The sequence below is a fragment of the Ranitomeya variabilis genome, chromosome 3, assembly GCF_051348905.1.
Source record: "Ranitomeya variabilis isolate aRanVar5 chromosome 3, aRanVar5.hap1, whole genome shotgun sequence".
In the NCBI taxonomy this organism is placed as follows: domain Eukaryota; kingdom Metazoa; phylum Chordata; class Amphibia; order Anura; family Dendrobatidae; genus Ranitomeya; species Ranitomeya variabilis.
Window position 1 is genome coordinate 732,452,191 of NC_135234.1, and position 14,941 is coordinate 732,467,131.

Below are 14,941 nucleotides of genomic sequence, written 5' to 3' on the forward strand. Positions count from 1 at the left end.
AGTAGTGAAAATAAAAAAATATTTTTTTTCCCACAAAAAAGATTTTTAGCCCCCAAGTTTTTATTTTCACAAGGGTAACAGGAGAAATTGGACCCCAAAAGTTGTTGTCCAATTTATCCCGAGTACGCTGATGCCCCATATGTGGGGGTAAACCACTGTTTGGGCGCACGGCAGAGCTCAGAAGGGAGGGAGCACCATTTGACTTTTTTAGCGCAAAATTGGCTGTCGTGTTTGGAGACCCCCTGATGTACCTAAACAGTGGAAACCCCCAAATTATAACTCCATCCCTAACTCCAACACACCCCTAACCCTAATCTCAACCCGATCCATAATTCTAATCACAACCCTAACAATAATCACAACCCTAACCTCAAAACAGCCCTAATCTCAACCCTAACCATAACCCTAATCAAAACCCTAAATCCAACACACCCCTAACCCTAATCCCAACCCTAATCTGTTGTGACCCCAATGGCAGAGGGTCTCAGGAATAATGCTAAGTCTGTAAATACAGAAAACCAGCTCATAGGGCAGTGGTAACTGGGCTGACCATATAACTAATCCTAGCACCACAAATACCAGCAGCCGGGGAACGTTCCTACGTTGATCCTAGACGTCTCGCGCCAGCCGGAGAGCTAACTACCCCTAGAAGGGAAAAGAAAGACCTTTCTTGCCTCCAGAGGAAATACCCCAAAAAGTTGGATAGAAGCCCCCCACAAATAATAACGGTGAGGAAAGAGGAAAAGACAAACATAAGAATGAGCTAGGTATTTAGCAAAGAGAGGCCCACTAGCTAATAGCAGAATATAGAAAGATAACTTATATGGTCAGCAAAAAATCCTATCAAAAATATCCACACTGGAAATTCAAGAACCCCCGAACCGTCTAACGGCCCGGGGGGAGAACACCAGCCCCCTAGAGCTTCCAGCAAGGTCAGGAATCACATTTAGTACAAGCTGGACAAAAATGATAGCAAACAAATAATCCAAAAAAAACAAAGAAGCAAGACTTAGCTTAATTTAGCACGAACCAGGACCAGCAAACAGGAGCAAACAGAATGTGTCTGATAACACCGATGCCAGGCACTGGACTAAGGTTCCAGGAGGTTTATATAGCAACACCCCTGAAGTAACGACCCAGCTGGGTGCAAACAGAGGGAAGGAAATCCCAGAGTCATATCACTAGTAACCACTAGAGGGAGCCAAAAAAGTCTAATTCACAACAGTACCCCCCCCTTAAGGAGGGGTCACCGAACCCTCACCAAGACCACCAGGGCGATCAGGATGAGCAGCGTGAAAGGCTCGAACTAAATCGGCCGCATGCACATCAGAGGCAACCACCCAGGAATTATCCTCCTGACCATAACCCTTCCACTTGACCAAATACTGAAGCCTCCGCCTGGAGAGACGAGAATCCAAGATCTTCTCCACCACGTACTCCAACTCGCCCTCAACCAACACCGGAGCAGGAGGCTCAGCAGAAGGAACCACAGGCACAACGTAGCGTCGCAACAAAGACCTATGGAACACGTTGTGAATGGCAAACGAAACCGGAAGATCCAAGCGAAAGGACACTGGATTAAGGATTTCCAATATCTTGTAAGGACCGATGAAGCGAGGCTTAAATTTAGGAGAGGAGACCTTCATAGGAACAAATCGAGAAGACAGCCACACCAAATCCCCAACACGAAGTCGGGGACCCACACCGCGGCGGCGGTTGGCAAAACGCTGAGCCTTCTCCTGTGACAATTTTAAGTTGTCCACCACATGATTCCAGATCTGCTGCAACCTATCCACCACAGAATCTACTCCAGGACAGTCAGAAGGCTCCACATGTCCCGAGGAAAAACGAGGATGGAAACCAGAGTTGCAGAAAAATGGCGAAACCAAAGTAGCGGAACTAGCCCGATTATTTAGGGCAAACTCAGCCAACGGCAAGAAGGTCACCCAATCATCCTGATCTGCCGAAACAAAACACCTCAAGTAAGCTTCCAGAGTCTGATTAGTTCGCTCAGTTTGTCCATTAGTCTGAGGATGAAAGGCAGACGAGAACGATAAATCAATGCCCATCCTAGCACAAAAGGATCGCCAGAACCTGGAAACAAACTGGGATCCTCTGTCAGACACAATATTCTCAGGAATGCCGTGTAAACGAACCACATTCTGAAGGAACACAGGAACCAGATCGGAAGAGGAAGGCAGCTTAGGCAAAGGCACCAAATGGACCATTTTTGAAAAGCGATCACATACCACCCAGATGACAGACATACCCCGAGACACCGGGAGATCAGAAATGAAATCCATGGAAATATGTGTCCAAGGCCTCTTCGGGACAGGCAAGGGCAAGAGCAACCCGCTGGCACGGGAACAGCAAGGCTTAGCTCGAGCACAAGTCCCACAGGACTGCACAAATGACCGTACATCCCGTGACAAGGAAGGCCACCAAAATGACCTAGCCACCAGATCTCTGGTGCCAAAAATTCCCGGATGACCTGCCAACACCGAGGAATGAACCTCGGAAATGACTCTGCTGGTCCACTTATCAGGAACAAACAGTCTGTCAGGTGGACAAGAGTCAGGTCTACCAGCTTGAAATCTCTGCAACACACGTCGCAAATCAGGAGAAATGGCTGACAAAATAACTCCTTCTTTAAGAATACCAACAGGTTCTGTGACTCCAGGAGAGTCAGGCACAAAGCTCCTTGAAAGAGCATCAGCTTTCACATTCTTTGAACCTGACTAATACGAGACCACAAAGTCAAAACGGGAGAAAAACAATGACCAGCGGGCCTGTCTAGGATTCAAGCGTTTAGCAGACTCGAGATACATCAAATTTTTGTGATCAGTCAAGACCATCACACGATGCTTAGCACCCTCGAGCCAATGACGCCACTCCTCAAATGCCCACTTCATGGCCAGTAATTCCCGATTGCCAACATCATAATTCCGCTCAGCAGGCGAAAACTTCCTAGAGAAGAAAGCACATGGTCTCATTACCGAGCAACCAGGGCCTCTCTGTGACAAAACGGCCCCTGCCCCAATCTCAGAAGCATCCACCTCGACCTGAAAGGGAAGTGAGACATCAGGCTGGCACAAAACAGGCGCTGAAGTAAACCGGCGCTTCAACTCCTGGAACGCCTCCACGGCTGCAGGAGCCCAGTTAGCAACATCAGAACCTTTCTTGGTCATATCCGTCAAAGGTTTAACAACGCTAGAAAAATTAGCGATAAAACGACGGTAGAAGTTAGCAAAACCCAAGAACTTCTGAAGACTCTTAACTGACGTGGGTTGAGTCCACTCATGAATAGCTCGGACCTTGACTGGGTCCATCTCCACAGCAGAAGGGGAAAAAATAAACCCCAAAAAGGGAACTTTCTGTACTCCAAAGAGACACTTTGAGCCTTTAACAAACAAGGCATTCTCACGCAAAACCTGAAAAACCATCCTGACCTGCTCCACATGTGAGTCCCAATCTTCAGAGAAAACCAGAATATCGTCCAGATAAACAATCATAAATTTATCCAGATACTTCCGGAAAATATCATGCATAAAGGACTGAAATACTGAGGGAGCATTAGAAAGCCCAAAAGGCATCACCAAGTACTCAAAATGACCTTCGGGCGTATTAAATGCAGTCTTCCATTCATCACCTTGCTTAATGCGCACAAGGTTGTACGCACCACGAAGATCTATCTTGGTGAACCACTTGGCACCCTTAATCCGGGCAAACAAGTCCGACAAGAGAGGCAAAGGATACTGAAATTTTACAGTGATTTTATTCAGTAGCCGATAGTCAATACAAGGTCTCAAAGATCCGTCCTTCTTGGCCACAAAAAAGAATCCCGCACCAAGAGGGGAAGAGGATGGACGGATATGCCCCGTCTCCAGAGACTCCTTGATATATGAACGCATTGCGGCATGCTCAGGTACTGACAGATTAAATAATCTTCCCTTAGGAAATTTACTACCTGGAATCAAATCTATGGCGCAGTCACAGTCCCTATGAGGAGGCAGAGCACTGGATCTGGACTCACTGAATACATCCTGATAATCAGACAAATACTCAGGAACTTCCGAAGGAGTAGAGGAAGCAATAGACACCGGCGGGGAATCAGTTTGAATTCCCTGACAGCCCCAACTTGACACAGACATTGCCTTCCAATCCAGGACTGGATTGTGGGTCTGTAACCATGGCAGACCCAAAACGACCAAATCATGCATTTTATGCAGAACAAGAAAACGAATCACCTCCCGATGTTCAGGAGTCATGCACATGGTCACCTGCGTCCAAAACTGCGGTTTATTTTCCGCCAATGGCGTAGCATCAATACCTCTAAGAGGAATAGGATTTACTAACGGTTCAAGAACAAAACCACAGCGCTTGGCAAATGACAGATCCATAAGACTCAGGGCGGCACCTGAATCCACAAACGCCATAACAGGGTAAGAAGACAATGAGCAAATTAAAGTCACAGACAAAATAAATTTAGGTTGCAAATTACCAATGGTGACAGGACTAACAACCCTTGTTAGGCGTTTAGAGCATGCTGATATAACATGTGTAGAATCACCACAGTAAAAACACAACCCATTCTGACGTCTATGATTTTTCCGTTCATTTCTAGTCTGAATTCTATCATATTGCATTAAATCAGGTGTTTGTTCAGACAACACCACCAGAGGATTAGCGGTTTTGCGCTCTCGCAAACGCCGGTCAATTTGAATAGCAAGCGCCATAGAATCATTCAGACTTGTAGGAATGGGGAAACCCACCATCACATTCTTAATGGCTTCAGAAAGGCCATTTCTGAAATTTGCGGCCAGAGCACACTCATTCCACTGAGTAAGCACGGACCATTTCCGAAATTTTTGGCAATACACTTCAGCTTCATCCTGACCCTGAGAAATAGCCAGCAAGGCTTTTTCTGCCTGAATTTCAAGATTGGGTTCCTCGTAAAGCAATCCGAGCGCCAGAAAAAACGCATCAATATTCGCCAATGCCGGATCTCCTGGCGCTAGCGAGAAAGCCCAATCCTGAGGGTCGCCCCGCAAAAAAGAAATAACAATTTTAACTTGCTGAGCTGAATCTCCAGATGAACGGGGTCTCAGAGAAAGAAACAATTTACAATTATTCTGGAAATTCCTAAACCTAAATCGATCTCCAGAAAACAATTCCGGAATAGTATTTTAGGTTCAGACATAGGACTACTGGTAACAAAATCTTGTATACCCTGCACACGAGCTGCCAGCTGGTCAACACTTGTAATCAAGGTCTGCACATTCATGTCTGCAGCAAGCACACGCCACTCAAAGGTAAAGGGGAGGAAGAGAAGGAAAGAAAAAAAAAAAAAACCCTCAGAATTTCCTTTCTTATTATCCCACTTCTGCAATGCTTTAAACATTCAATGTTGGCCTGGCATACTGTTGTGACCCCAATGGCAGAGGGTCTCAGGAATAATGCTAAGTCTGTAAATACAGAAAACCAGCTCATAGGGCAGTGGTAACTGGGCTGACCATATAACTAATCCTAGCACCACAAATACCAGCAGCCAGGGAACGTTCCTACGTTGATCCTAGACGTCTCGCGCCAGCCGGAGAGCTAACTACCCCTAGAAGGGAAAAGAAAGACCTTTCTTGCCTCCAGAGGAAATACCCCAAAAAGTTGGATAGAAGCCCCCCACAAATAATAACGGTGAGGTAAGAGGAAAAGACAAACATAAGAATGAGCTAGGTATTTAGCAAAGAGAGGCCCACTAGCTAATAGCAGAATATAGAAAGATAACTTATATGGTCAGCAAAAAATCCTATCAAAAATATCCACACTGGAAATTCAAGAACCCCCGAACCGTCTAACGGCCCGGGGGGAGAACACCAGCCCCCTAGAGCTTCCAGCAAGGTCAGGAATCACATTTAGTACAAGCTGGACAAAAATGATAGCAAACAAATAATCCAAAAAAAACAAAGAAGCAAGACTTAGCTTAATTTAGCACGAACCAGGACCAGCAAACAGGAGCAAACAGAATGTGTCTGATAACACCGATGCCAGGCACTGGACTAAGGTTCCAGGAGGTTTATATAGCAACACCCCTGAAGTAACGACCCAGCTGGGTGCAAACAGAGGGAAGGAAATCCCAGAGTCATATCACTAGTAACCACTAGAGGGAGCCAAAAAAGTCTAATTCACAACACTAATCCCAACCCTAACCCTAATCCCAACCCTAATCCCAAACGTAACCCTAATCCCAACCCTAATCCCAAACGTAACCCTAATCCCAACCCTATTCCAAACCCTAACCCTAATCCCAACTCTAACCCTAACTTTAGCCCCAACCCTAACCCTAACTTTAGCCCCAATCCTAACCATAAGTTTAGCCCCGTCGTCACAAAAAAAGTTCAATGTAACCTTTTTTTTGTACGTCGCGTCTGCCATTTCCGCGCATGCGTGGCCGTAACTCTGCCCCCTCCTCCCCAGGACATAGAATGGGCAGCGGATGCATTGAAAAACTGCATCCGCTGCCCACGTTGTGCACAATTTTCACAACGTGCGTCGGTACGTCGGGCCAACGCATTGCGACCGCCCCGTACCGACGCAAGTGTGAAAGAAGCCTAAGGCTACTTTCACACTAGCGTCGTACTCGGCCCATCGCAGTGTGTCGGGCCGACGTACCGACGCTAGTGTTGTAAGCGCCGCACAATGGGTGCAGCGGATGCTGTTTTTTCAACGCATCCGCTGCCCCATTGTGAGGTGCGGGGAGGCGGGGGCGGAGTTCCGGCCGCGCATGCGCGATCGGAAATGGCGTACACGTCGCACAAAAAAGTTACATGTAGCTTTTTTTGTGCCAACGGTCCGCCAAAGCACGACGCATCCTTCGCACGACGGATGCGACATGTGGCAATCCGTCGCAATGCGTCGCTAATGCAAGCCAATGGAGAAAAAACGCATCCTGCAAGCACTTTTGCAGGATGCGTTTTTTCTCCAACGACGCATTGCGACGGAAGCCAAAAAACGCTAGTGTGAAAGTAGCCTAACCCTAACTTTAGCCCCAACCCTAACCCTAACTCTAATTTTAGCCCCAACTCGTCTCTCCTGCCGGCCGGCAGATGGCAGCAGATGGCGGGCGCACTGCGCATGCGCCCGCCATGAGGAAAAAGCCGGCCGGCAGGAGGAGACGGAAGAGGACCCAGGGACACCGGGTGAGTATAATAGGGTCCCCGAATCCCCCTATTTCTCTGTCCTCTGATGTGCGATCACATCAGAGGACAGAGAATTACAGATCGCTTTTTTTTTTTTTGCGGTCGCCGGTAAACTGTTAATTACCGGCGATCGCAAAACAGGGGTCGGTGCAAACCGATCATGTTCTTTGGGGTCTCCAAAGACCCCAAAGATCTTCCGGGTGCCGGGCGGCGGGCGTACTGCGCGTGCGCCCACCATTTTTTCCCGGAAAAAAGATGGCGGCGCCCATCGGGAGCCACGAGGAGCACCGGGGGAGATAGGTGAGTATTGGGGGGCTATTGGGGGCCATCGGGGACCCTATTTCTCTGTCCTCCGATGTGCGATCACATCGGAGGACAGAGAAATTAAATGGCAAATCGCGTTTTTTTGTTGTTGTTGCGACCGCCGGTAAACGGTTAATTACCGGCGATCGCAAACCCCCCCCGAATCATGTTCTCTGGGGTCTCGGCTACCCTCGGCAACCGAGACCCCAGAGAAAATCCGACTCTGGGGGGCGCTATTCACTTTTTCCACAGCGCCATTAATTAACGGCACTGTGGTTTAAGTACCCTTAGCGGCCGCCGTTAAAAGGCGTATCGGCGGTCGTTAAGGGGTTAAGGTCATCGAGTGGCCTAGCCAGTCTCCAGATCTTAATCCCATAGATAACTTATGGAGGGAGTTGAAGCTATAAGGTTGCAAACCGACAGCCTCAAAATCTTAATGATTAAGAGATGATCTGCCAAGAGGGGTGGAACAAAATTCCTCCTGACATGTGCGCAAACCTCATCATCAACTACAAAAAACGTCTGACTGCTGTGCTTGCCAACAAGGGTTTTGCACCAAGTATTAAATGGAACCTGTCAGCAGATTTTGCCACTAAAAGATGCGGCCACTGCCTTTCACGGCTTATTTACAGCATTCTATAATGCTGTAGATAAGCCCCTAGTCCAACCTGCAAGTGAAGAAAAATAAGTTATATTATACTTACCCGGGGGGGGCAGTCCGTTCTGATGGGTGACACTCGCGGTAACGTCAGTGATGTGAAAGGAGTTCACCCCGAAGCGCTGAGTAAGCACGCAGCTCTGTGTATCTCCTGCTGGATGGCAGGCTATATAGTCGCATCATGCAACAATGCAGCTTCCCATCCAGATGTAGCAGAACTAGATGCATCACAGAACAAATGGATTATTAGCTTGGTTGTTTATTATTTTAAATCTATTACAGGAGACACTGGCTTCAGTGGATTGGGCATTGCAGTGAGTAAACGTGATTTTGGCAGATGTAGATTTATTAACATAGTCTGTGTCATTATTTCAATTAAAGGACTTTATTCTGGGTGTGTGTCTTTTTATACAATATTACTATCGGTTATTAATGGGGGCGTCTTATAGACGCCTCTCGATTTCTAACCTTTGGGCTTGATGTCACCTGAAAATACAAAGGTGACATCAACTCCCCAACTTTCACCCCATTTGCCACTACATCTTATGGATGCGCCATTCCTGGGGAGAACTGATATTTTTAGTCTGGGAAGGGGCCAATATACATAGCCCCTTCCTAGGCTATTAACATCAATCCGCAGCTATCTGCATAGCCTTTGCTGGTTATTAATTATAGGGGAACCCTACATCTTTTTTGGGGGTCCACCATTTTAATAACCAGGAAAGGCTAAGTATACAGATGTGAGCTGTTAGTAATATCTTCCGAAGCTCCATGGGTATTACCTTCCTTCCCAGCCCCCGGCTGTCCGCTTTCCCTCTGCTGGTTAATAAAATATTGAGGAACCCCACACGTTTTTTTATCTGAAAGGAATTTATTTACTGAAAAAACTACATGTGCAGTAAGCTACACACACAGCACTGATTATATATCTCACACACACACACACATATATATCTTTTTGTATCTATCTGTATATCTATCTAATCTCGCTCTCTCTATATGTATATATCTCATATTTAATTAGAAAATATGTGTAAACTACATAGAGAATCGCTCTATGTAAAAGCTCATGTTAAAATCGCATTGCAATCGGATTGCATTCGCATGTAAATTGTAAATCAGATCTAAATCGGATGGTAGGTGTTAAAAAACAGATTGTACTGGCATGAAAATCGTGTAACACTTGCATGGCACTCGTCCCATTTTTCTGGAACGAAATTAGACCTTTTTTTTCACGGTGATAGGCATAAACCCTTAGGCCATGTGCACTCGTTCAGGATTTTTCGCGTTTTTTCGCTATAAAAACGTGATAAAAACGCGAAAAAAACGCTTACATATACCTCCTATTATTTCCAGGGTATTCCGCATTTTTTGTGCAAATGTTGCGATTTTTTTCTGCGAAAAAATCGCATCGCGGAAAAAAAAGCAACATGTTCATTAAAAATGCGGAATTGCGGGGATTCCGCACACCTAGGAGTCCATTGATCTGCTTACTTCCCGCACGGGGCTGTGCACACCATGCGGGAAGTAAGCAGATTATGTGCGGTTGGTACCCAGGGTGGAGGAGAGGAGACTCTCCTCCACGGACTGGGCACCATATAATTGGTCAAAAAAAAAGAATTAAAATAAAAAATAGTCCTATACTCACCTTCTGATGGCCCCCGAAGTGTTCCCGCCTCTCCGGTGCATGCCCTCTCTTCGGTTCCTATAGATGGTGTGGTTCAGGACCTGTGATGACGTCACTGTCTTGTGATTGGTCGCGTGACCGCTCATGTGACTCACGCGACCAATCACAAGCCGCGACGTCATCACAGGTCCTGAACCACACCGGCATCTATAGGAACGGACGCCGCTGAGGAGATCATCTGGGTGAGTATAACCATTTTTTTTTTTTATTATTATTTTTAGTTTCAATAAATTTTATTTTCAGAAACTCAAAAGAATTCAGGACATTTTCTCATAACTCTCTCCCGCGCAGGGGAAATTATACATGGATAATAAGATTCTATTTTCATTAACATATCAATTAAACAACAGATTCCCCTACAAGGGAGTTCAATAGGTTTCAAACCAAACAAAGAGAAAAAACCATACATACATTAACTCAAATTCAAAGATACAGATATGACGAGACAAGAACATGGGGAGACATAAAAGAGGGAAAATGGGGAGGAAAAAGAGATTCTGCATTTTACTTCGTGGTAGACTGCAGTATATGTACAAAGCTAGAATATATTTAGTTCCGTTTTGTGAGTTCCGCCTCCCACCTCCCCTCACCCCACCCAACGCAGGCTCAACCCCAGTGTCATCGAAATCTCTCACAGGATAATGTAGTTTCAAATAGATAAAGTCAAGGTTTGTGCAAGATTCAAGTTCGTGTTAAGATCCATCCACGGTTTCCAAATCTGGTAGAAAGCCTCCCACACATCCTCCCTAGTCGCATGTATACGTTCATATAAGAGGATTGAATTCATTTTGTCTCTAACTGCTTGGAAAGAGAGTAATAGTGTCCTCCAGTTGGTAGCTATATGCAGCTTAGCGGCCATAAACAACTGGCTTATCAGCCTGTGGAATTTGTTAGAGAACCCTGGGTATTTGGCTCCCAAGAGGAATGTGGCCGGGTCAGGTTGAATTGTCTTGCCATACATTTTTTCAATTATTAATTTTACTTCCCGCCACATGGTCGAGGCTATTGGACACTCCCACCAAATATGTTTCATGTCTCCCACTGCATCACATCCTCTAAAACATTTATCCGGAATGTTGGGATATATAGTGTGTAGCTTACTTGGGACTAGGTACGTTCTGTGCAGTACTTTAATGGATGTCTCTGCCAGGGAGGCCTGATGACTACCCCTGGAAACTGTGTCACAGCATCGCCTCCAATTTTCCAAAGTTAATTGGATACCCAAGTCCTCCTCCCACTGTTTCATGTAATGTAGTTTGTCAACTCCATGTGCCGCATTGAGAGATCCGTATAGCAGAGAAATGGTTCCCCTTCCCAGTGGGTCATCCATACACCTCTGTTCAAAGCTAGTTACGCGAAAAGGGATGTTATGTTGCAGAAGTTGTTCCGCAAAATGGAAAACCTGATGGATACGAAAGGTTTCATTAGTGGGTGGACTGTATTTATGTAGAAATTCTTGTCTAGTTAGAATTATATTAAAGGGTGAGCAGAGGTGTTTTAGTGTGGTAATTCCATTAAGTTTCCACCAAGCAAAAGAGCGCGAGTCAAGACCCGGTGGGAACATGGGGTTACAGAAGAGGGGGGTCAGTGGGGCGGACTTAGATTGGAGTTCAAATTTAAACCTTTCCTTCCTCCAAAGGATCAGGGAATGTGCTGTGAAAGGTGCTGTAATGTGTAGGCCTTTTGGTAGTTTTTGCGTAGACCACATAAGGCCAGGTAAGGAAAATGGTAGCAAGAGGGACGATTCCAGTTCAACCCACCTCGGAGCCTGAGTGGCCGCGCAGGCATTTGTCAATTGGGCCAGCTGAGCCGACTTGTAATACAGTGTGAAGTTAGGCATGGAAAGCCCCCCCAGCCTTCTATGTATGAACATAATTTTTTGACGGATTCTGGGTTTTTTCCCCTGCCAAATAAATTTTGAAATCATAGAATGAATTTCGTGTAAGGTCTCATGTGGCAACGGAATGGGGAGAGAGCGGAATAGGTACAGAAATCTAGGCAGAGAGACCATTTTAATTGCATGCAACCTGCCCAACCAGGTCAACTTCATGGTAGACCATCTGGTTAAGTCAGCTCGGAGGCTTTTTATTAACGGGAGGTAGTTCCATTTGAGTAAGGTCGACTTATGAGAGGTAAGATTGACTCCGAGATAAGTTATGTAATGTTCATTTTTAACAAATTTGAACTGGGAGATAATATTTGTTTGCATGTCCTTAGCGGTGTTAAGAAATAGTGCTTCGGATTTGTCAACATTAATTTTGAGTCCTGAGATCGTCTCAAATCTACGTAGAATTGAAAATAAATTTGGGAGAGTGGTAAGTGGACTGGACAAAGTCAGCAGTAAGTCATCCGCAAATAAGCTCGCCTTATATTGTGCGCCAAGTCCCACAGGACCGAGTATGTTCGGGTTAAGTCGTATTGCCTCAGCTAGTGGCTCCATGGCCATGGCGAACAGGGTTGGGGAAAGTGGGCAGCCTTGTCTCGTTCCCCTTTGTATGTTGATAGGAGTAGGTCTAGTTGATGGGAGTTTCAGATAAGCTGTAGGGCTGTCATACAGTAGTTGGAGGCATGAAATAAGGGTGCGAGGGATGCCAAATCTGGATAGGACCTCAAATAGATAGGACCATGAGACTGAGTCGAAAGCCTTCTCTATATCTAAAGCTAATAATAGCAGGGGTTGCTTGTGAGAATTAGCTGTATGTATAATATTTAAATTTCTCCTAATGTTGTCAGGGCCTTGTCTATTGGGCATGAATCCCACTTGATCACGGTGAATAAGGGTAGGCAGAAATTTGTTGAGTCTAGTGGTAATGATGGATGTAAAGAGTTTGAGATCAACATTTAATAACGATATAGGTCTATAATTCTTGGGAAGGAGATGGTCTTTCTTTGGTTTTGGGATTACCGTCACATGAGCTATATAGAATTCAGGTGGCATCTGGGTGCCATTTAGTAGAGCATTACAGTAATTTTTAATGTGCGGTGTGAGGATGTTTGTAAATTTCTTGTAATATAATGCCGTGAGGCCGTCAGGTCCAGGGGCTTTATTTCTCTTTAGGTTTTTAATTACCGCAGAGATTTCATCTTCAGATATTGGTGTATGCAGTTGGTCTACAGCAGAGTTGGGGATTTTAGGTATTTTCAGTTCATCAAGGAAAGAGGATAAGGATTGTGGTGGGGGTGTCTGTGGGGAGGAATATAGTTTCTGGTAGTAGTCTCGGAATGTTTCGTATACTATATCCGGGTGTGCGGAGATTCTGCCCTTGGAATCTTTGATGGAGGTGACATTATTTAAAAATTCTTTGCTTCTGAGTCTACGTGCCAACATGTTAGAGGGTTTATTTGCGAACTTATAAAAAGTTGACTTAGTCCATGTTAACGCTCTCTCTGTTTTATTTGTAAGAATAGTATCTAATTGTAGCTTAGTGTCTCTAATTTGTTTAATCAAAAAGAGGGAAGTGGTGGCTTGGTTAGCTAGTTCAAGTTTCATAAGTTTAGCCTCTAAGCGTGCTTGTAATTCAGATCTTTGTTTCTTTTTATTAGATGCAATTTTGATTAGCGAGCCGGTAATAAATTTTTTATGTGCCATCCACACTAGTCCAGGGGAAGTGTCATCAGTGGAATTGGTCTGGAAGTACAGTTTCAACTCCTCTTTAATTTTAGTGAGAGTAGTGGGGTCAGTAAGTAAGGATTCGTTCAGTCTCCATTTGAATAATTTAGAGGTGGTGACATTGAATTTAAATGTTGATAGAACAACATCGTGATCAGACCACGATGATGGAATATGACGGGAAAATAGGACCGATGGGATCGTTCCTGCTGTAGTTAGGTGTAGGTCTATTCGCGAATAGGACCGATGTGCAGGTGAGAAGTATGTGTAACCCTTTACAGGACCATTTAATTCCCTCCAGACATCGACTAGGCAGTTTTCTTTCATTAGGTGTTGTATTTTCTTTTTGTCAGCCTTTGTTATATCCGAGCGCTTCTGAGCGCTGCTATCTAATTTAGGATTAATGATGAAGTTAAAGTCGCCGCACCAGATAAGGTGGTCATACGTAAGAGTGGCTAGTTTTGATGTAATCAGCTGAAAAACCACCCTCTGGGAAGCTGCGGGTAAATAGCTATTAACTATGCAAATTGTCTGGTTTTGTGATGTTCCAAGAGTAATGAGGAATCTGCCCTCAGGGTCTGACTGTGCGTTGATGAGTTGAAATGGGAAGTTGTTTCTAATGAAAGTGGCGACACCTCTCGTTTTTTTATCCCAGCTTGATATATAGTGTTGTAAATAGTTGGCATCAAAATACTTAGGGTGGGAAGAGGTGGAAAAATGAGTCTCCTGGAGACAGATAATGTCTGGTGCGTGCTTTGAGTAATCAAGGAAGGCCTTCTTACGCTTAATGGGCGAATTGAATCCTCGGACATTATGAGAGATAACATTACACATTTTTCATTGAATATTTACCGCTAAAGAATGGAGAGGCTCGAGCGGGGTTCAGAACTGTGTTCTCAATTAGCAGTTGTTGAGTTGATTGGTTGGTGCAGTGATGATCTCTGTGGGAAAACAGTAGGAAGGAAACAGACTGGGTGGAGACAAGGACAAACATAACAATTAATATGAACAGACGGATATCAAATCCGGAAAATATGGCGATCTGGTTTACCATATTAGGTGGAGTACCAGGTATCGCCAAGTTAAGGCAGCATGGTATAAACCCGACATTTAGGCCCTTGATAGAAAGCTAGGTATAAGAAGGAACTATCATCTCCTTTCTCCCAACTCCAGGAGCAATCAGGATGAACAATAGCAACCCACTCTGCCTCCCAGGAAACAAGGCAAACAAGTTTGTAAGTTAGACATATCAGATGATCCGTGTGTTTTGGCTCCTCGTTCTGGGAATGTTTTGCCATTCTCTTGGTGGTCTTGGTTTTCTCTGCGGCATGGCTGAAGTCTCTATTGGGATCGGGATCCCCGCTTTAAGCATGGCTTGTTTCCCTTCTTCTAGTGAACGGCAGGTGTATAGTTGAGAGTTGTATGTAAAGGTGAGAGCGAAGGGGAAGCTCCATCTGTATTTAATCTGTGCCGTCTGCAAAGCTAATGTC